This window comes from Lissotriton helveticus, chromosome 6, assembly GCF_964261635.1.
Source record: "Lissotriton helveticus chromosome 6, aLisHel1.1, whole genome shotgun sequence".
NCBI classification, from domain to species: domain Eukaryota; kingdom Metazoa; phylum Chordata; class Amphibia; order Caudata; family Salamandridae; genus Lissotriton; species Lissotriton helveticus.
In genome coordinates, this window is record NC_136067.1 from 986830077 (window position 1) to 986854460 (window position 24384).

Here is a 24384-nt window from a genome sequence, read left to right on the forward strand (position 1 = left end):
TTCAGTGTTGGAGAAAGGTGTCCTGTGGAGGAGCCTACAGGACACCTTTCTCCAACACTGAACAACCCAGATGACGAGATTCCACTTTTGAGTGGGCTGATGGGTACTTTTTCTAGTCTTTTAGACTCTGTATCTTCTCTGTCTCACTTCTCTGTCATGACACTGTCATTTGTTTAGATCAACTGTGTGGTCTGAATATGAATACGGGACACAATCAGGTTCAAAAATAGCCGAAATACAGAATTTATGAATGAATGAAAGAATACATTTCAGACAATTGTCTATTTGCTTTTTATTTGCAACTGCAATAAAGTGTTCTAATGCTGATATATGTATTTTTATAGGTGCGTGCATTGGATTCGCAATATGCAAAAATGTCTTTTGAGTTTATATAAATGACATAAAGGTAGGACTGTAGAATTGGGGAGAATATGCATGCAAGATAGGCAAAGTCGGGAGATTGTTTCATTTATTGTACTCTCCGTTAAAGCTCCCTTTGTTGCTTCTCCCCCATCCTTCTCATGGCAGGCTAACTGCCTTGAAAAGGGCGGTGGACAGGCAACTCCTAATATGCTTGGCAGTGCCACAGTGGCATCACCAGCATATTAGTGATCGTGACCGCTGCACATCCTCTGTGGGATCCTTGATCGCCAGCGGTCGCAGCGGTCCTGTGGTGGTCTGACCAACACACTCATAATACTGTGGGCAGGCCCACAGTCTGGCATGGTCGTACCACCACCACGGGGTCGGTGGTCCTAAGGACCACAAAACTCATAGCTCATAGTGTGTTGCCAAGCAACATATGGGTGCAGACTGTGGCAGTGAATTACGTGTGGAATGTTCCTTAGAAACTACATGTGGAGAAAGAGGGCTCAGAAATTCGAATACAAGTTGGTCCCCCGAGACAACACCACCCTCTTCTCCAACTTGGAGGGCCAAGGAGTTGGACAGACCTAAGAATCCATAGGAATCTTCGCAAAATCTATTCAGTAACCCTGCCTCAAAATTTCCAATACCAGGAATCTGAAATAGATTCCTCCCAGGCTGAAGGAAGTGCTGGATTGGCCAACCGACGACAAACTCATGACCCACCCTTGTATAGTCAAGAACAAAGTTTTGGATGGGAAGATTTGGCCTTCCTGTCCCACCCTCTGCCAGATGGATACATCCCCTAGAAACAGGGCTACCACCTTCGAAAAGGTTGATGAAAGAGGGACTTGGGTTTCAGCAACTGCTTATCCAAATAAGCCAGTTTCAAGAAAGACCTTCTTCTCTTTGAAGAATGTTTGGAGTTTATCCTGCGATGCAGTCCCAAAGAGCAGATATCCTTAGAAAGAAAAACTCAATGCTCCTGCCTCCTGGGCTGAATTAGTCCGCCAGTCTTCCATAACCAAATTCTGGTGGGCTGCCACAAAATCCCCACTGGATAGTGCTGACAACATCACCACATCAAAGGGCACATCTGAGAGATATTCAATCTGGTGCTTGGTATCATCCAATAATCCAGAACGGTAAGATGTATCATCCAAAGATGTATACAAGGCCCTGATATTAGAAATCAGGGACTGGGCTACATATGTACCGTAAAAGCCAGATTAGAGGGTCACGTGTGCACCAGAATACACCTTCCGAAGGGAGGCATCCACCTTTTTATCAACAGCATCCTCTGCCAAGGATGTGGTCCCCACTCGGCCACAAATAAATCGATGGGGATAGAGTCAGGTAACTCCTTTTGCATATCTTGCAAAGGGTATAACTTGGCTATAAACCGAGGTAGTGATGGAGCAAGGATTCGCATGTAAAGCGACTTGCTAGTATTCATGAACCTAGAATAACAGTATTAATAAATAACCAACCTGTTTGTCCTACTAAAGTTTCTTTTTCCCTTACATACCGGGTGGCCGAGAGAAGCTTGCTTGTGCGTTTACTAATATTAATACGCTTGCATCTAAAATGGCCGCTGCTACGCGGGAATTTAGACTACGCATGCGTCGGTCATACCCATGTGACGTGACGTATTCGTTGTCTTGGTGGGAAACTGTTCGCACTTGCGCACTAGAGTTAAGATGGTTGCTTTGTGTTTTCACATGCCAGAAGCTTGCACTGCTGCTTTTGCTAAGCTGTTTGTTCTGCTTAATTATAATGCTATAGTTGATTAAAAAGTAAGGGGCATAGTGTAGAAATTCATGGTATACAGTGAAATCATTTATTCTGTGTTCTAAAACTGTTTCCTTTTACTTTTCATGTATCGTAATCTTTGGGCCTGAGGGACGGGAATGCTCCATTTTGAAAATCCTTTTACACACGGCACTCTACAAGAGGAGGGCTGAAGTCATTTGTCATTGAAACCCAGCCAAGACAAGACACAGCCAAGATGTGCCTGGGAAGCTGACCTCTCCCCTCAGTCGAAGAAGCCAGAGTGTACCTGTTGAATTACAATGTATTTATTAATAAAGCGACCATTGTGAAGTAAAATAGATATGTAATGTGAACCTGAAATGGAGGGGCGGGAACGTAAGAATTAATATTCAACACTGAAGTAACAAAAATGTAGGTGGTGTGTCGACCTCTCCTCCTCTTTTGTCCAATCGAAATTGGGGATTCTTACACTTGCAACATGAGGAGGTGGTACACTGACCTGGAAAATAGTATAACTAGCCTAGGTTTAGCTAGAGAAATTGTCCGACTTGTCCGAATAGCTGACCTGTCACTGACCCAACACACTCAATAGCTGATCGAGAACAGAGGTGCTGCGGAGCACTCTGTCAGAAGACTCACTGACCAAATCGGGGTACTGGGACCTGAAGTGCTGGCGAAGGACTTTGCCGGGAAATTCGATAACCCAATCGGGGTTTTGACTGATAGCTGCAGAGAGGGAGTAGCGCAGGCGTTGCAACTGAACTGCGGGTGCTGGTCTCAACTTTCGGTAGTCCGGTTCTGATCCAAATCTGGCTTTTCTGTCCTGACTCTGATCTTCACTTGCTGGCCTACTGGCGTTTGCAACTTTCGGGGTTTCCGTCCTTAACTGACCCGTGGCCAAGGTTGGTCTTCACACCATTCTAGGTAAATATAAATCTGTGTGGGTAACAAATAGTAATATTTGCGTCCTTTCTTACCCTCCCCCTGAATCTTGCTGGAGTTATGTTGCAGGGTTTCTGTACTCACACAGAACTGTGCACAGAGGAGTGGAACCTCGGCAAATTAGGGTGTCCCAAAACTTACCTTAGCAACCAACTCACCCCTTACCGAGCTAGCTACAGTGTCTCATTGGACATATCAAACTCCCAATGTTTTAGACAAACCAGAACATGAACTTACAGTACCTCAGGGTACGTGGAACTCATGAACACTCTTTTGTTATATTATCATTACAAACCAGAACATGGAGTAAAGAAGACACATGTGCATTTGAAATGTTTATTTACTAATGCCGTCTTCTCAGGCGCAGTATCTTAGATAATACAAGTACACTTATTATCAGTATCAAAATTATCAGCATAGTTACTAAGACATAAAAAGCGAATGGTGACAGCTTGTTAACATGCTGTAATGAATAAGAGTTAACAACACTTATATCTCACCCTCCCTAACACATATATTATATCATTAGCTAAGAAGGTCTCTTTGGGTTGTTTTAGGGCGGGCCCATACCTTAGTGTCCTAGCATGAAGGAATCACATCAGCATACACCAGCTCTCTCTGCATGTGCACCGCATCAAGTGTGTTAACAATTCTCGTGCAAAGCAATATCAATCCCGCCTCAAGCCCAAGTTGGCAAAGGCTGCACTTGTGTTATGACTATGAAGGCGTGGAGATCAGACCTCATAACAATTCCATATCGTGTTGCTCCTGAAACTTCAGCACTCCCCGTGCAGACATGGTTTATTAAACAAAACTGATATCAGAGCAATAACATATTATTCTCACATACACCACGGCAAACAACTAGGTTGAAAGCTAAGTCAACAATTAAGGGTCGTGTGCAGAAGTTGCAAGAAAGGAAAAATGGCGTTTAAATCTCAAATGTACCTATGCTAACTTAACACGATATAAGGATATATAGGAGCTATATAACAGTTATAATTGCATATGTTCCTTTCTTTCCCTTTCCTTTATGATAAATAATGAATCGTAAATCTTGCCATTATTAGCATGTTCCATTTTCTTCCCTACCTTATAGTTGGATGTTGAGAACTGCCTTGAATAAATAGATGATCCTCTTTCTTTACCCTCCCCATTTAAGGAAAACTGAAGTGGTAATCCTGAATTATTAGTGTGTTCCATTTTCTTACCTTCCCTATAGTTATACGGTAAAATCAGATACGTCATTTTAGTTTGTGTTCCCTCTTTTTACCCACCCTCTTGCAAACGATTAAATGTGACATTCTAGCATGTCCCTTATTTTTCCCGTCCTTTAGAAAATACCATTCCAAGTCTGATTCCTATACGGTCATTTTCAGTATGTTCCTTGTTCTTACTTTCCCTTTAGACTTCTAAATGGTTGGCATGATATATCTTTTGCATAGTTATACACTTTTCATGATTCTGATTATTGATAGCTTGCTTGCTGTCAAACTTTGGCTTATGACTTTTGATGAAGATTAGATAAAGGTTTTCAAAACCTCCCGAGTCTGTGGTTATTACATGAGTGCATATTGTCGTATTGCTTCGATTCCTATTATGCTATACTCCCTGATCCCACAGGTCCACAGATACCAGTGACCAGGAGTGTAAGTCGAGGGTATAGGACCTAGGAAGTACAATATCTGATAGTCAGTGCCCAGGTTACCTGATCTGATAAATTATTATTATAATTGTATATGCGCGCTCTATCAGTAGCTTGATACTGTCAGGATCCTTCCATTCCCATTTCAGAACCTCATGAATGCAAGGGTTAACCGGGACATCAATAGTGGGTGAGCTCTGAATTTAGCAGCGGAGCGAACCAGTAGAAATGTCCAGAGCCTCATCATCTGGAAATTCCATATTCGACTTAACATGTTTAATTAACTCTGGGAACCTGTCCCTACCAAAATATACTTGCACTTATGCTTCTCAAGGCTGGGACACTCCTCCTTTGACCCTGAGGACTGAGAGGACGGCACAGGGAAAGATTCCTTAGACTTACAACCTTTCCTCATCTCCAGCAATGTGTCATGTATCAAGCATTTGAGCCTGGCATCTTCACCCTCCCAGCAACATTTTGACCAAGGAGGGGAATGCAAAGAGGCTAAAGAAGCAGAAGAAGAAGAGGAAGACTCCTCCACATACCTCCTCTCCCTTGAGTGCTTCCCCTTGGTCACAAGCATAACACAATCCAATGTAATTGCCTACACAAATCAACAGTAAATGCAGGCAACTCAAATCGCTATGCGGCGCTCACCCCTGGACCATCATATGTAGGTGTCTTCTCCTCCTTCAATCCGGAAAACGCTGACAAGAGGATGCACAGGCGTGCACTTGTGTTCCTGTGCCTCACCAACATGTCCAAAACGTTGAAGTCAGGCCACCCAGGATGGGCTTCACCTGACCTCGTGCTCCCTGGGCCTTGACCTGCACCTCTGCCTGAATGCACATCTCCCTGCCAGCCTGGCAGGAGATGCGCACCACTAGCAATGATGTGACCAGGAAGTCCAACCCCCACAGAAAGAATTTCGAATTCCATCCTGCACTTCTCCCGGCAAACCCGGCAGCTAGGGAGACGCGCTCACAGCCCAATGTCACCACCACCCTACCCAGCTGCAATGACAGACCGAATTATCAGCCGCCACTCCTGTCCCCGCAAGAGCAGCTCTCGAATTCCTCGTTCCATTCTGAACTTAAGCAATGCTGGGTAAGTATGACTTAAGTACTACTGGTGGGAGGGGGTGGGTATAGGTTCCAGTATTCCTTTTGTACTTTTTTCTGTCTGCGAGATAGTTATATCTCAATTAGTAATGAATGGGACGAGGACAGGAGAGACCTGGGGGTAATGAAGCCTGCTTAGCTTCACACAGAGATAGCAAGGCCAGACAGATTTTGAAGATCATTCAGAAACGTTTGTGTTTAGAAGACACTCCTGAATCAATAGACAACAACAGAATGAGAACCCTTGCAAACCCCAGTCAATGGCTCAAACGCATGATGCACCAGTCAATACTCCTGTCGGTCTAGCAGGACAAAAAACATTGAAGTCCAACAATAGAAAACCTTGAAAAAACCTGTCTGTTTCACCATTTTCTTACTTGCCCGTTTCTTTTTTTTTTGCCCACTCTCGTGTCATATTTTCGTCTCGTCACTTAGCTTGCACGCGTCACTCGTTGACTACGAAATCAGAGAAAAGTGAAAAAAAGCAAAGATGCAAACAGGTACTCAATTGTGTACCAGTAATCCCCACGATAATACCAGGAGAGTGCAAATGGAAGCCAATCCTGTAAAGTCATTTCACATTTCTGGAGATAACTCAGGGGTACATATTCAGCAATATCCTGGCTGCATATGGATCTCAATATAATATTACATTATTTTGAATCTAAAAATAGGATCCCCTCTGGGAGATAAATAGGATGCCATTGGCCATGGAGAACGGAGGCCACATTTCTACTGGATATCACAAAGCACACGTTTTTATTGCCAGTATGAACATGCACATACAAACCAGGTTGCTTTATGAATAACTGATCATATGAAATGGTGACTAACTAAAAGATTACTGAGAGAGAAACACCAATTTTGATGTAAAGTAAAATGGCTTGCGAGCAAAAGGGATACAATTATTTAAAAAAAAACTCTTTTCCTAAACTTCTGATGTCAAGACTGCTTCAGATTTTCCATACCGATGCCCCATTAAATACAAAGTTCAACAGCTTGTACTGACCCACTCAGGCATGTGCCGACTGCTGTGTCGATCCGGAAATAAAAGTTCAAGAGCAAAGCAGTTATTTCCTACAAGTATGCACAGGTTTCCTAAAAAGACATGGCCTTTGTAGAGGTGTTCCAATAAGTACGACACAGATCTTTAGATTTCTTTTCAAATCAGCATGTATTTAACCTAATACATGTCAACAAATGTGTTAGAGCTTGTTTTAGAACTCAAGTGCAGCTGTCGATGGCAGATGGTGAACAGCTCTTGACCCCCCTCAGGAAGGAATGCAGTTAACCCACCAAGGGAAGAGCTCAGCAGTTTCTGCTTTTATAATTGTACCGCTACCAAGTACATTAAAACCAGCATATGTTAAATGACTAAATTACAGAGGGAATCCCCATGATTACAATGAGGAAAAAACCACACACAGTCATAAGAGCAAGCAATCTATTTCCATAAATGTATTACCGGGTCAGCAACAGGAAAGAGCAGTTAACCCCCTTGTGCTCCAGGACAGAAGGAGCCCAATGTTTGTTTATTACACTATAATGAGTCCCAAACTTATGAGCGCAGCACTCAGCTGTAAGGGTGTTATTGTGGGGGCAAAGAGCAGGCTAGGACTAATTGTCCTGAAGTGGAAGAGTGTAGGACCCATGGGAATGCGTCTTTTCCACAGTGTTTATATGTATAACTGTTCACAAATTCATTGTCTTATAATACAGGAAGCAGTGCATAACAATATTATAGCTCCTTAAACATAAATATAGTAAATTTAGTAAGGCAAAGCAGCCGGTAAAATAGATAGAAAAGAGTGTAGCAAGCATTAAAGAACACAACCGAATTCATGCTATTTAATGACTAACATTTTTTTATAGTCACTGAATTGTATAAGACCCTCTTTTAAATGAAAAATTAAAATAAAAAAAGCAAAAGGAATACGGCCCTGACTGAAATGAAAGTAACAGGACCTGATAGCTATATGATACTCTGTGAAAGGATTGGTGAAAGAAAAAAAAATTACTGAGATCAATATGAGGTATGCTGAATTAGACACATGCTGAAAAAAATATAACTCACAATAAAATCACATTTATTGAGAAAAAATATGAGGCATATAAAAACCAGTTTAATTTGCTGGAAAAAATAGGAGAAGAGTACAAAATAGTACTTACACATGCACAATTTAGGAATATTCCATCCTACGCCAGTAAGCAGATTTTTCAGTTTTTCCTACCTCTACAGTGCACCTAGCTTGAACTATCCCAACTGCCTTCCCTGTCTCCTATCAGTGTTTCAGTGTTCCATGGGAAGGCTCAGTATGTTCGCTCGCATTTCCTCTTTGATTTCATCCTGGAATAGAAAGTGATATATAAGGAGGTATTCCTGGGCGCAAATGTAAAAAAAAAAAAGCATAAAAGTGCAGGCAGGGCTGACGTGACTTGGAGCAGGTGATAAGGATCCACGTTTATTGGAAATAGACCTATTCTGAAATTGAGTATGCTAACAAATATTCTTTCCATAAATGATGTGTACATGTTCTTCTTTCTTAAAACTGAGTATGTTCAAAAATATTTTTTCCGTATTGAAAATGATGGGTACCTGTTCACCGGGGGAAGGGTGGGGTTGGGGATGTGTGTAATAAATGTGAAACTCAAATAAAAACTGTTAAAATAAAAAAGGAAAATGCTATGCAAAAAAAAGGAAATAGACCTATTCTTTCATTTAGTACTTCTCTGCAAGCAGTCACAAATGGGAAAAAACAGAGAGCCTCATTACGATGTTGGTCAGACGGACTTCTGCGGCCTTGTTGCAGTTGGCTGGACCGCCTGGTCCTGTCGGAAGTAGACGGACCGAAGCCGTATTAGGATGCATGCTGAATGCAGTCCGACAGACAGCTGGAAGACCGCAGACTCCAACAGCCTTTCTTTCACCGCTGAGAGGGCGGTCGGAGAAAAGTAGCAGCCATAGAGCTGTACAAGGAGTACCTACAGCCATCGGATTACAATGTGCATTTCTGATGAGCCAACCGTGGTGGTCCGACTCGCTGCCTCGACTCATCGGAAACAAAGGATTTGGGGTGGATACTCACCCAAATCAGCTTTCCCCCGACAGTCTCTGGGATGGATCCCTTTCTCCAGGTCCCCCTTACACTGTTGCAGCTGAACCCCGAAGACTGTGAAACTGTTGTCGCCGAAATACAGGTACTTCCATAGATGGTATGTATACCCATTGACTGCACTGTGCAAAAATCACCACACTCCAGCAATGGAGAAAATGCAGCACAAGGCATATACCCACATATGTCATGTATGTATTTAACACATGTTTTCTGTGAGTTGGTACGCACTTGCAGCAACATATTTGGGGATATATGCACCGCTGTAGATGAGACCGCCATGGTAGCAGTGGTTACATCGTAATACAGCAGGCAGAACTTACCCGGCCTCAGCAATAGGAAAAGGATTGTGACTGCAGTGGTTGGACGGTTGGTCCGACTGGCATCATAATGAGGGCCAGCGTTGGAACTTAAAGGATTACATCTAACCTGCACGACGTGATATCCACTACACACAGAGAACTGCAACACTTTGCACACTAAGAATTTGAGTTGTAATGGTCTCAAATATGCAATATCAGTGATAGCAGTTGGGTAAAATACTCTTTCTAATGATAATTTATAAATATTAATAAACATATGAATCTGTCATCCATAAGCCCTGTGTATGATGTCATGATTAATGCTTGTGATATATTTCATGAAGCTACATACTTCTAATAACTTGTCGACGATGATGTTTCTAAGCAGTTACTTAAGGAACATGAGTTGATGGGTGACATAAATATAAATAATATAGTCTTTAGGCATTGTGTTGAGTATTTTCAACAAGCCAGCTAGACTATCAATTCGGCAAGGCAGATAGTCCAAAAAATAGCAAAGAAAAATAGGTTTAACATTTACATGCACATGAAAGCTGCAGTTTGGTATAACTTTTTCTTTGAAAAGCACAAACATCTTATTGGGACAATCTAAGTATGTTTTTACTTGCTACTCTTCCAACAGCTTTAATAGACATTAACCAATCGGGATTTGAATCTCTGGGCTATGTTAAACTTCTATTTTACAAAGAATGGGAACTAAATAAACCTTTACATATCCATTGTCTTTTGAACTCAAATACATCAAAGGCCCCAAAAGAGCATTGCAAGCTTGGAAGCAGAGATTAATTCTAATATGGATCTTCATTTCTGGTCAAATGTACTGAGCCCAGGCCAGCAGCTCCTTATAATTTGAAAACATTACTTTGAAACTATATTGGACTTCAAAGAAACTTCAAAAAATGCCGTCAGAAGATAGCAGATATTACTGGTGATTCAAAGAAGCTAATGCTGGATATGTGCATATGTTTACTCAATTACATTGTGCTCTACACTGTTGAGAGAGATGTAGATCTTAACATGATCCAACTTATTGTACTCCTAAATCACCTCTCCTCAGTGGACTCTCTGAATAGACATTGCGCTAACTGGAGCAAAGAGTCTATTATTTCTAATTAAAATTTTCTCCAAATCTTTGAATTATGGAGGAAGCTGTGTAGTCAAAAGGACTACAGATTTAAAAGCTGGTGTACAAATATGTATGGAGGCAGAGATTATAAGTCTACCTGTAAACCTCAAAGAAACAATATGCCAGTTGTTGCACCACTATACCAAACAGGTCTATTGCTTCTTTTACGAGAGGGATGTACACTTCCTGAGGTACGACTGCCATCAGACCTCATATACTACAATTATATTTAATCCAATAAAGGGAAGGAAACTAATTTGCCTTCACTTCATTGGATTACATACCTATCATCCTTAGGGTGGTCTTACCCCAGCTTTTTGCCTGCTTAACTACACTTTTTGCTGTATCTTTTTGTTGGCCTTAGGACTCTTAGCACTTTAGCACTCTTAACGAGTGCTAAAGCACACATGATTAGCATATTTACTTTACTTATAAGACCCTTGTGAAGTTGCATACCATATACCTAGAGCCTGTAATCTAAATGTGTTAGTAGTCTGCAGTACTGGTTATGCCACTCACACAATTACCCTTTCAAGCCTATCTCAGGCCTGCCATTGCAAGTCGTATGTGTGCAGTTTACTGCCACGTCAACTTGGTATTTAAAACCTCTTGCCAAGCCTTAAACTCCCCTTTTATAACATATAGTTCGCCCTAAGGTAGGCCCTAGGTAGCCCTAAAGGCATGGTGCTGTGTAAGAAAAAGGTAGGACGAGTACTTTTACATTTGACATGTCCTGGTAGTGGCAAACAGGTACATTTGTTTTTCACTACTGTGAGGCCTACTCAGCTCCTAGTTTCCTTTAAACACTTTTAATCTGATTAGAAAGGAGTAGCTGCATCATGTTTCGCAATGATAAACCCTTTTTAATGGTAAAGTTTCATTTAACATTACTATTTTACAAATGTCACTTTTAGAAAGTGGACATTTCTCTCCTCTTTCTGCTCTATGAGCCTTGCATCCTGTCTCCAATACATGTCTGGGCCGGTTGACAGCTACACTTTGTGTATTCCATTTAGACAGACACAAACACAGGAAGGGTGGGGATGACAGAGGACTCAGCTGCGTTCATCTGCATTCTGATTGCCTTCCTGGGAATGAAGTAGGAGCTGACATTAACATCTGAATAGGCAGTGTCCTCTCTCCCTCACAAGGGCTGATTACCCCCACAAGTACCCTGGTAGACAGGGCTCAGATGAAAGGGGACCTGTGCACTTCAAGGGGACTACGGGTATGTCTAAAAACTGAGGTGAGGTGCTGTGTTGAGGAGAATGGCTCAAACAGTCTCTCTTTAAGCCAACTTGTTTCTGCCCTAATGTATAGCCCTAATGGGTCTGGGGCATTCTTCAGGGCCAAGGGTTTGTAAATTCCTTAAAGTGGCCTAATCACTGAATAGTTATTGCTAACAACTGAATAAACCCAGGTGAGTGCTACTTGAGTTGAGGTGTAGATCTATTGCCTATAGATTTTAGTGGTTACCAGCTTCCTAGTCAAGGAGGGAAACAATGTCCTTTATAGTCACATATACTCCAAAAGGTACATTGTTCCTTGCACCTAGGTGAGCACACTTCTTGTCACAGCAGTTTGAGCCGAGACGGTTTGAGGCATTGTCCTCAACACACTATCTCACCTTGGTTTTTAGACATATCCAGGGTCCTCATTTAATAAAGTTGATTCACTGGGGAACCATAAGGTATTTTTTATTTATCAATCTGGATCCTGTCTTTGTCCAGTAACTTTTTATTTAAGAACTTCCTCCTGGTTAGAGACCATCAGAAGGTTGAGTCCGCCCTTGTGGCATTGTCCTACGAGGGTGGGAGAGGTTGCAGATGATGAAGCATGACATAAAAATTGTGTTGGAGGGTTCCTCTTCCAAAAGGATAATCTTCCCTTCTCCTGGAACTTGGACAGTAATTCCATGACGCCCAAATTGGACTTTCACTTGTGTTCCTAAATAGGAAAACATTCAATCCTCTTCTGCCTTTTTTATGGTTGATGTTTGTTTCAGGGGTATGTGCGACAGCTTGACCTCCCCCTTTCCACTTGTGTTTTAAGAACCATAAAAGACTTCCTACAGCTATGCTGCTGCTGGACTCTGACATCTGTGAGTCCTCCCTTGCCTGAGGTGCCAATCCACTCCTGGGAATCAGAAGTGGGTTCTGCAGATGTTAAAATGGACGCTATGACGACTTTGAGACGACGTATTGCCCTTCGAACCTGACACAGGAGCCGATCAATAACATCGCCTCGATGGACTGCGTGGCTCGACACCGACGGACAGCACGACTTGACATCAACGCAGTGTCTGCATTGTAAAGGAGCTTGATGCAGAAGCTTTAATTTCTTGTGCAGATCAAAACCGAAGCTTTGCCTCCATCCACAAGATCAACGATGCAGCGCCTCCTCAACTCCTCACATCGAGACATCAACACGTGTTCCATCCAAGGTATGCTATCAGTGGGACCTGTCTGAGTCCTCTAGCCGGCCTGCCCTCCATCGGGTTCAGCCTGAATTTTTGATTTACACCTGTCTAGCACGGCCTCGAGTAACCACTTATCGCTATTGACTTCTAAGCAATATTTTGTTTTATTCTTTAAAAAGTCAGAACTCTGGTTCTACTTTTTGGATTTTTGTTGTTTTGCTTGTTTTACTCAGATATTATTATCTATTTTTCTAAACCTGTGTTGAGTCTCTTTGTGGTGTTTTCATTGTTTTGCTGTGTGAATATGTTTGTTGCACACATTCTTTACAGATTACCACCTAGAAAAGTCTGACTGCTCTGTGGCAAGCTACCCGAGGGTGAGCACATGTTACCTTTTAGTGTGTATCTAGCATACCTTGACTAGGATTGTGATCCTTACTTGGCCTGGGTGCATACCTTTGCCAACTAGAAACCCCAATTTCTAACAATACTTTTTAAGCTATTTGGTCCATTAAGTAACATTATTAATTCTAGGTCAATGCAACAGATAGCATGAGTTCTACATTTGTATTATTTCAACAGTTCTTCCTGCAGGTATGTATAATCTGCAACAGTTTAGTTTGCTTTACACATTCAATAGTTTGTATGTTACTTCCTCAACCTTAATGGGGATTATATGTTACATACTGAGGTTATATGCTGAAATGTGCTATGCTTCCTAATGCAGTGTATTGATTTTATCTATCTAGAATTGCTAACCAAAAAAAAGAACATTCTAAATTTTTTGCCTAAGCAATAAGTGTAGAAATTTCCATTGACAATTAAACACCACTGCACATGGATTCATTTTGAGTCTGTTGTCTCCTTAATTTGCCCATTGGCATATCTCAAGGTTATGCCGAAGAGTTTGAGGTCTTTATCCATGATATGTTTCAAGGTTATGAATTCCACTATATGTAAACCATTAATACGATTCCAATATTGTTGAACTAAAATGCATTTTTAGGGATCCACATGCATGGGGTCAAAGGCAATTTTGATTATTCCTAAAGGGACATCCTAGAACAAACACCTGCAACAGGAGTCAGAACAGAGAGGAGAGAAGTGAGAACAGAGAGGAGATCACCACAGGTCTGACACAACAGTGCAAGAAATACGAAGAGAATTCCAGTTATTATGAAAATTAAGATAACTAGTCAATTTCTCAAAGCTGGGAGTGAAGGGCTGTGAGAACCCAAGTGAACGTCAAGAGCTTGTGGTTGTAGCAGACATAAAGCCATGGTCAACTTGTAAAAGCTGGGGGGGACAGGAAGCACTGAGAATAGAGAGTTCAAGGCGTATTGGTGACTAACAAAGCCAGCAAAGGCAAGGTATACGAACTACCCAGGCAGATTTAAGCAATAGTGGGATTACACTGATACTTCATCCTTCACTGCGTGTGAACATTGTTCTGAGTCACAGCCCAAATACCTTTCTGGCCAGCCGCATTGTTTTATCATAAATGCATTATGATACATTCTTACAAAATACCCACAAATGCTACATATCTGCATCTGCAGATGCCTGATAAGGATAAAGTAGCATCTGTTATTTACAGAACATACAAGCAGCAGAAGTGCAGCTTAACACATTAATTTGAACATGTTATTATTTTTGCTGCAAATTAACTGATTAATTTCAAAAGGACTGTTAACATAAAATTCACCATAAACTAACGGCCACATGCATCATTGTATAATTTTGCGATTCCTAAATTGCGAAAATTAAGGAATCGCAATTTAGGAATAGCAAAATCCTATGCATCAACAAATCCTAATTTTTTTTGGAATTTCTTAATTTTCGTTATTTGCGATTCCTTAATTGCGAATCGCAATTAAGGAATGGCATTACATTGATTCCTATGGGCCTAGAGGCCATAGGAATCAATGCCTTTTTGCAATTTTTTTTTTGCGAATCGCAATTTGTTGATGCATTTAAAGGGTGCTAAGGGGGGTCCAAAGGACCCCCCCTGCACCCTTGAAATGTTTTTTTAAATGCAAGTTTCACACACAAATGTCCAAAGGACATGTGTATGTGTAACATGACACTTTCAAAAATGCTTATTTGAGCATTTTTGAAAGATTTCGCAAATTAACACGAGGGTCAACCTCGTGTTAATTTGCACCTCCTATTTCAGAATTCGCAATTTTGAAAACATTCATGCATTGCATTTAAGGAATCGCGCAAATGCGATTCCTTAAATGTAATCGCATTTTTAGGAAATGCAAAAAATTGCGTTTTTAGAAAAAATGTTTCATGCATACCAAAAAGTGATTTTGGAACCGCAAACGGCTGAATTTTCCGATTCGCACCGTTTGCGACTCCAAAATCGATTGATGCATGTGGCCGTAAATGTTTATCAAATAACACTCCTTAGCACACGTGACAGTTTAAAATAACACTAGTATGTAACGTATTTCCACAAAATAAAATTTAAGTAATGAACAGAAGGTTAGTATTCTTTCTTCTTTGTTGGTCACTTTATTTGTGCAAGACTTCTCAGAAGTTTTCAACAGCCAACAAGTGTTTTGTCGCATTAAGGGAAGTCGTCCCGCGACTTTCTCAAGGCTGTATAAATTGAAAAAAAGAACACAAAAACTGTATGTATATTAGGGCTATAAAAGCAATCCCATTGACAACAAAACTACCCATACTACATAAGTAATGGGAAAGTCACCAAAACCAGTGAATCTCATGCTCGTAGTTGGATGAAGAGCAGTACAAAAACCAATAACCATAGAGCAAGACTATATGAGGCTTGTATAAATACCTAATTCCTGTATGCAAATTGATTCTGAAAACCAAACGGTTTGGAGTGATCACCACTAAATAAGTAAGTCCACTTCAATGGCAATAATTTTAAGGCTAAATTTCGAAATAAATAATATCAAACTATAGAGTGACTTATACAAATTCTCTCTGTTTGGTTTTCAGAATCAATTTACATACAGGAATCAGGTATTTATACAAGCCTCATATAGTCTTTCTCTTAGTGTCTAAAACCTCACTTACTCACAATATTTCTTTAATTCCACCTTTGAAAACACGATTCAAATTCTTCGAATATAAGCACCCTGAATCATTCGCAATTCTCACGACCTTGTCAACAACCAAAAGAGGAGTTCTCCTAACCAGCACCTACTACACCTAAGCGCACGCACTTGGTCTCTCCATCGTTATTAGGCTCATAGACCTACTGTTTCAAAGAGGTAATTTTTTGTGTTATTGTGTACTTGGCTAATATTTCTGAATTGTTTTTGTACTGATCTTCATCCCACTACGAGCATGAGATTCACTGGTTTTGGTGACTTTCCCATTACTTATGTAGTATGGGTATTTTTGTTGTCAATGGGACTGCTTTTATAGTCCCAATATACATACAGTTTTTTGTGTTCTTTTTTTTTTAAATACACAGCCTTGAGAAAGTCGCGGGACGACTTCGCTTAATGCGACGAAACAGGTGTTGGCTGTTGAAAACTTCTGAGAAGACTTGCACAAAATAAAGTGACCAACAAAGAAGAAAGAATACTAACCTTCTGTTCATTACTTACATTTTTTTTGTGGAAACACATTACATACTTGTGTTATTTTAAACTGTCACGTGTGCTAAGGAGTGTTTCTTTTTCTAGAAGGCAGAGGCCTATCCTGAGGAGTGGGGTGGTTCTCCTTACCTTATAGCACCGTCAAATACAGGGTTCTTTATAATAACTTGTGTACATTTTCTATGTGGCGCCGTGTTACCTAAATCATATACCACTGTCTGGTTTATCTGATCTATATGTTCATCACTATCAAAAAGTGGATCATTTTCACTTTGAGTGCATGATGGCCAGTGGCCTATATAAGATGCACAATTACTATAGAAAGCTGGCTCTTTATGTGATTTATCAAAAGCTGACATGTTGTGTAAATAATCCAGGGGTTCCCTTATGAGTGAAAAGGTTTTGTTATGCAATCCCAAGGTGCTTTATTAGGGGATAGTGTGGTTGAGCAGCCTTAGACTTAACACAGAGGAGTGCAAGACATTTGCAAATACCCACAATGATTAATAAATGACAACACAGCCCAAGAAGGAGCTGCACACCAATTTATAAATGTAGCAAGTATCTTTATATATATTCAGGTCGATACGTTTTTTGTATATAAATTCTTTTCAGTTCAAAAAGTGGACAAAACAATTTTTGAGTTCTGTAATGTTATCCTATGGAAGGAGGAACAAATCTACAAACAGGTACAATAAATCGACTTACAGGATCAATCTCCAGGAGTTAAGGTGAGTGGTGGGCAAGGTCCAAGGCAACCCCAACAGTATACAACCAGCAGCATGAGGGCGGCAGGGTGCAGGGTACAGGTCAGCATGGGGGGCCCAATGTGTTTCAATAAAGATCGGTCACTTTAAAAAGAAGCTGCAGGCTGGCTCTGACTAGGAAGCCAGTCGGGCTGAACCAGCAAGTGGCTCTGGTCTTGCGGTTCTCAGGGATGGGGAAGACCTTTGGTCCTCTTCTCCAAGGCCCGGGCGACTGGGGCAGGGCATCCATATATTCCATACTGGAGCAGTCACGGTTGAGGGGGCCAGTGTGCAGAGGCTGCAGGTGACATCAGGGAGTCCAGGGTAGATGAAACCAGGAAGGACTCATTCTCTGGAGGGCTCATGGACCTTGTTGACACCGGTGGCCCACCTCAACTCAGGCTGGAGGTGAAGGGTGCAGTGGTGACTTTGGGTGGTGTTCAGTTTTGGCAGTTCTCTTTTGGAGTTTCTTCAGAACAGGTCTCCTATTCAAGAGAGGCCTTGAGTCTTTTTCAAAGACAGGTAGTCCTCCCAGGTTTCTGAAGTGAGCACCTGCAGGACAAGTCAACTTTGATGCAGTTTAGGACGAGGGATGCATCTAGACCGGTGGGTTTGGTACCTGGTCAGATGCTTCTTCTCTCCTCTCCTCTCTCCTCTTCTCTTTGGTGTCCTCTCTCTTCTTAGGTCATCAGGATCTGCTTCTCTGTTGCCAGAAACTCCCTAAAACACTGGATTCTGGGGTGTTAGGGGAGTGCAGGGTATTATCCAATGGTCTACTGACCCTTGGGGTCACTATGCCCCCTATATGACCACTTTCTGCAGGAAGTGGGCATAACCCTGTCCCAGAATTTCTAAGTATGCCATCACAAAGATGACTACTTTAAAAGAATTGTGTCCACCTCACAGTATCCACCTTGGAGGTGGTACTAGCGTGGGGGTGACTAGCTAATGTTCCCTTCTGTCCAGGTGCTGTATGGGATTACGTTGTGAGTCCTACTGCCTGGAAGACTCCAAGAGCTGTTCGGAATGACCGGCCGGTTTGCTGTCCGATCGCAGGCGGTCGGACCACAAACCGAAGTGTCGGTCGGAAAAGCTTTCGACGCGCATTTGGAGGCTTTCCAATCGACATCTAAATCGGACCCTTTTTCTTTTCAAGTTCATTCATTTTAAGCACAGTGCTACCAGTTAACCATAAACACATCATTATCAGTGCACCTAATGTGCTGTTCATTTTCCCTAGAAGAACAAACTCAGTTAACTGTAAATGTATCATTAGTTCACTACCACATTATCAGATCCCATTAACTTGCTAAAGAAGCATTTCATTCATTCACACTAGAATTACATTATTAGTGATTTTAAGAGCACCCATCAGTAATGCACAGCAAGCACATCTTACTGTATGCTCATAACATTAAACTGAAAGGGGAATTACACTTCCTTTAAAGCACCTCTTTTTCACCGTTAGAAAATCCACAGGCACCGTCATACATTCACTGCAATCATATCTCCAGTTCTCTAGATGCACCTCCACTTCAGAGAAGATAGATCACCAGCTCAACATAAGTGTACCATCAGTTGACTACAAGCACATTACCAGTTCAAGTGTATTTACAGTTATCTGTAAATAAACTGCCAGTTTGCTGGATGCTATGCCATTTTGCTTTAAGCACATTACAAGTTTGTAGAGCAAATCAGCAGTTTACGAAACATAATCCACATGCTCCTTATAAACACATCTTCAATCTTCGGGGTGAATCATCAGCTCGCTGTAAGACAATTATCTGCTCCACTCTATTCACATCACAAGCCCATTGTGAAGACATCCCCTCCAGGAATACAATAACAGAAGTGTCACTCTACTACATGAACAGCTGCCAAAACAAACAAAGTGCAACATACAGTGCACTCTAAATGCTAATCAAACAAAAAACAAATAATTATAATCCCCAAATAAGTGCTATTGCTTTTGAACGAGCACTGATTTCAACTTTAAAGTTTACAAATGCACATAGAAATAAAAGAGTGCTACAACCACTTCAACCAATATTGAGGGACCCTCGAAGCAAATCTACAAACAATACATTTATAAGTTATCTAATAAGAAGCCTTTCAAAATTTGAAAATGATCAAAAAGACAAAAAACATAGGCCCCCCTGCCCTCGGAGGACAAATGATTTTGGGGTATAAGTATAAGTATAGGGACCCTGATCCCAAGAATTTAGATCACTTTTGGACAAACAGAGAGAAACGTTTGCTGAGGAGAGGAACCTGAAGAAACTGAGGAGAGACTTTCCCTAAGCTGAAGTGCTGCTTGGGTAATTGGCCTGCAGTGGTTGCCTGAATGCCAAAGAAAGGAGAAAGGACTTTGTGTGCACTTTATTTCAACTTGTGAAGAATCTCCAAGGGCTTGAGAAAAGAGCTTGCCTCCTGCTAAAGTCTCAGGGACAACAGACTTCAGCCCCCAGCTCCCCAGAGTTCTCTGGAAGTGCCTGCTGCTGTTTTCGGCCTTCTGACAGCCGCTGCTGTCGCATTTCTGAACAAGGATGTTGCCGCTGTAGCTGACGCATTGCACCGCATCGCAAGAATCGTCTCGCAAAATCAAAGAAGCGTGTCGCCGTCACAGCCGTCGCATTTCTCAACAAGGATATCGCCGCTGTAGCTGACCTATTGCACCGCATCACAAGAAGCGCCTCGCATCCACGGAGAATCGGGCCGCCGTCGGAGCCGCTGTTGTCGCATCTCTGAACAAGGGTGTCGCCACTGCAGCTGTCTCATTGAGCGGAAGCGTCTTGCATCAAGGGGAGAAGAGTGTCGCCGCCAAAGGCACTGTCGTCGTATTTCTGAACAAGGGTGTCGCCGCTGCAGCTGCCGCATCGAGTCGAGACTTCTTGCCTCATCGGAGAAGCGTGCCGCAACAACAAGAAGACGTCTTTATTTCTTTGCACCAAAAGTTCAACCCATCACCATCTTTACAACATTATTCGTTGCCCTGCGTGTCGCATCTAAAGGTACATTGACTCAAAGTGTCGCATTTTTAAGATCTAAAGAGAACGAAGCCAATTCTATCATTTTAAGTACAGTATTGTGGATTTTTATTGTTTGTGGTCTTGTGTTAAATCTATATAAAGAATACTTATCTTTAATATACTACTGGAAGAGGTGTGGCGCCGCGGCCAGGGCGACTGACGCTGGAATCTGGGGATCCCGGTTCGATCCCCGGCTCCGGCGGCAGATTAGCCCAGCACCATGTGACTCTGGGCAATAGCTCGCTTAATCTTCCCGACGGCCCCCCAGCGCCTAGAGACCCTAACGGGTGATTGTGCGCTTTACAAATGTGGACTTTACTTTACTTTACTTTACTGTGTGGTGTACATCTGTAGTGTTGTAATTGGATTACTGTATGTGGTTACAAATGCATTACACACTGCCTCTGAGATAAGCCTGTCTGCTCATGCCAAGCTACCGGGGGGGGAGCAGGGGTTATGTTAGGAGTGTACACCCTTATCCTGACTAGAGGCAAGGGTCCCTATTTGTCACAAGTACCTACCTATGCCAACTAAAGAACCCCACATCTAACATTGATTATATATTAAAAATATGGATATAATACATCATTCCTTAATAATATAAGACATGAAAATATAAATCGAAACAAATGTAAAAGCTTTTGTTTAAAAAAAATATTAGCAAAAATGTGCATGTAAACGTTTATGAAAAACCCAACAAGAATGTATATGCTTGAAATATATATTTTTAATAATGACAATATTTTAAAAAGTGCACTTAATGATAAAACATGAGCATTAATAAAAATGTCCTTTCATATTTTCCAAAATGTTTTAAATGATTATACATATAGAATTATTACTTGTTATAACATGACAAAAATTATTCCAAACTAACCAACATAACCAAACTAAGCACTATTTATGTAACTTATGTTACATGTTTCTACTTCGAACATAACCACATTGGGGAAAATGTTGACTTTTGGGGGGACGATTTCCTATTCCAGCTTCAAACTTAATTAGTGTTAGTTTTTGGTAGAGAGGAGAGATAGATTTAGTATTCCTACTCCAAACCTAAGCCAAGAATTTCTAGGATTTTGCATCAAGGTTGAGACACTTTTGAGGTGAAACCCAAATACAAAATCCATGTTCACCAAGCTTGACGCATTGTGCTGCTTTGCTTTACCTGTCTTTGGAGGTGTTACATGAGTGTCCCAGTACCACCAATGTATTTTAACACAAACCATATTTACTAAAGTCAGTAACATTATTTCTCCTTATTACTTCCTCTTGGCATGTGTGCTGCCCTCTGGAGCACACATACGAATAATAAGCCTCTAAGAATAGTTTTTTGTGTGAGAAGGTATCCCTTCTGCACAAAAAAATATTCTAACCACAACCCAGATACCCTTGCATCAAGGCACAAGGGTTCATGCATTGGCGTTAGGATCGTAGAAGTGCGCTTGTGCTCCAAGAGAGCAATAATGCACAATATCTTAGCAGATAAGGCACTTTCTAATCTTTGCCTCAGATGAAAGGAGCATTTCCCTTGTGCATTGCATTTATTTAAAGTTTAGTAAATCTGACCCCTAATAACTCAGGATCAGCGGATCAGTTTTCATATTCCCACTCCAAACTTACCCACATACGGGAAAGTGTTGGCCTCCTGAAGGATCAGATTTACTATTTCCACTCCAAGCTTAAAAACATTCTGAAAACTGTTGAACTTTGGAGGTGATCATATTTACCTTCCCCACTCTAAACATAAATACATTGAGGAAAGCTTGGAACTTTGGGGGACCTATATTTACTATTCCAACTCCAACCATATCTTGATTGGGGAAAGTGATGTACTGTGGGATGTGGGGTGTCAAATGTATTATATTCACACTCCAAACTTAAACACATTAGGGAAAGTATTGGGATTTGGGTGGCATATGACTTCAGATTTGTGATTCTCGCTCCAAATATAATGAGAATGGGGAAATTGTTGGATTTGGGGGGAGGGGTCGAATTCACTATTCCTAGAACAAAGTTAAGTACTTTGAGGAAAGTGTTTGACTCTGAGATTTCAAATTTACAATCCCCACTTCAAACTTAAACATATTGGAGAAAGGTTTGGGGGAGGGATCAGATATACTATTCCCCATCCAAACATAGCCACATTGGTGAAAGTGTTGCACCTTGGATGGGTACAGATTTACCATGTCCACACCGAACGTAATCACATAGAGGAAAGTGTTGGACTTATGGGGGCTAGATTAACTGTCCCCTCACCACACTAAACAACATTGGCACATTTCCTGGGTTTTGAAGTGGCTGGATTTACAATTGTTCCCACTCCAAACTAAGGGCCCTATTATGATGGTGGTCCTGAGTAAGAGGGACCGTCCGCATGGGCAGCGGTGGTCCCTTCATGGCAATTAGGATGTGACCGCCACCCTGGCGGTCACATCCTGTATTTTTTACATTGCGGCGGGTGTGAAAAATGAAAGCAGTGCATTTGCATGCACAAAGCGCCAGCCATGTTAGTGCTTTTCCGCCACGTTCAGAAGGCGACCGCGGCGGAAAAGCTGCATTCCTCCAAGCCTCTAGAACCAAGAAGACAAGTACAATACAGTGGGTGAGCATTGCTTAGCATAGTTAGTTGCCCCCATGAAGTGCTGTGGTTTCTCTGGAATAGTGGTGAAGCATCCCTCAATATTTATTCAGACTTTAGTTGCTGTGTGCCATTTGAACTCACAGGGGACAGTCACAAAGTACAACAGGAAAGATCACTCTTTTGTTAAAGCCACAAGTGGCAGCCAACCTCCCCATCCCAGTGCTAGGTCTCGGGGCACTACTTGAGACATCGACCACTATGGCATGCACCAAAGCAGAGTTACTGGAAAAGTCTCTCTGCTTTTAAGGCTGAATTATAGAAAAAGCTCCAGTCGACATTGCTACATAGTAGTTTAAAAGGAGTGAGGTAGATTGCTGCTCAAAGTGGACTAATTAAAATTAGACCTAGAATCAGCCTGTACACATCGTGTAGAAGTAGAATCTGCAGCACAAAAACTCGAAGGGGAAACTTGGGTTCTGGGGGAGGAGCTGCCCAGCATCATGAGACAAATGGAAGCAGTAATGGTGATAAACTAAGACCTTTAAAAACTGTCACGCTATGAAAATATTCACATAAAATATCTAGCATAAGGGAAAAACTTAGAGACCTTCTTATTGAGACTCTTTGCTGATGTCCTTGAAGAACCACAAGCTGTCCTTCACATCATGAGGGACCATAGAGTGGGGTCCAGGCAGCCAGACTTCATGAGCAAACAAGGAGGGATCTCCGTAAAGTTCATAATCTTCAAGACCAAAAAGAGTGTTCTTCAAGCAGCCAGGAAAATGGAGTGCAAAATGGAGTGCATCTCTTTTAAAAAGTATACATATGAACTGTACCAAGATATAACCTCTGCTATTGGACCATGATGACAGCTATTCAGGTTGATAATGGAAAAACAAGAAAGGACTATGAAAAATGCAAATGCAACTTCTTATTTTGCATTGCTTTAGAATACTAGAATACTTCATAGCACTTTACAGACAAGGATCAAACCTTTCAGCTGCTGGGCATCCTTTTTTCAGATGATAAGAAATAGATAGGAATGAGCCACACAAAGAACCCACACTTAATGATAGCCAGTTAAGACAATGGGAAAAACATGTTTGCAAAGAGGTCAAGAGAATCCACTCAGATTATGGCTATATAAAGATATCAAAATCAATCAATAGGGGGAGGAAGAGTACTGATCAATTCAGTCTCCTTAGGATTAATCACTAAATCAAAGGGGAAGGATCACTTGTCCTGCATAACTAGGGTACGCAGGTCGATGTGGGGTGTCTCCCAAGTAAAAAACCCTCATGCACGTGTAAAATGGGATCTCGTAGCGGTATATGTTGTCTCCCCGCTCTTGTTGACACGTGTGTGCATAATCATGGGGTTAGTATTTATGCACCCTCCGCCAGGAGGTATTTACCCATAGTTAAAACAGTAGTGATCGTGAATAGTGGGTGATAGGTGTTGAAGGGAATTTTTTAAAAATACCTGAACAAACAGACTGAAACTTTAATTAGTCTGAGTTCGGGTAGACAAGAATTGCTGGTGTGCAGCTGTGGAATAATTAGGAATCCGAGCGCACTGATATAGTGATTTTAAAATACGGTCGACATGTTTCAGCC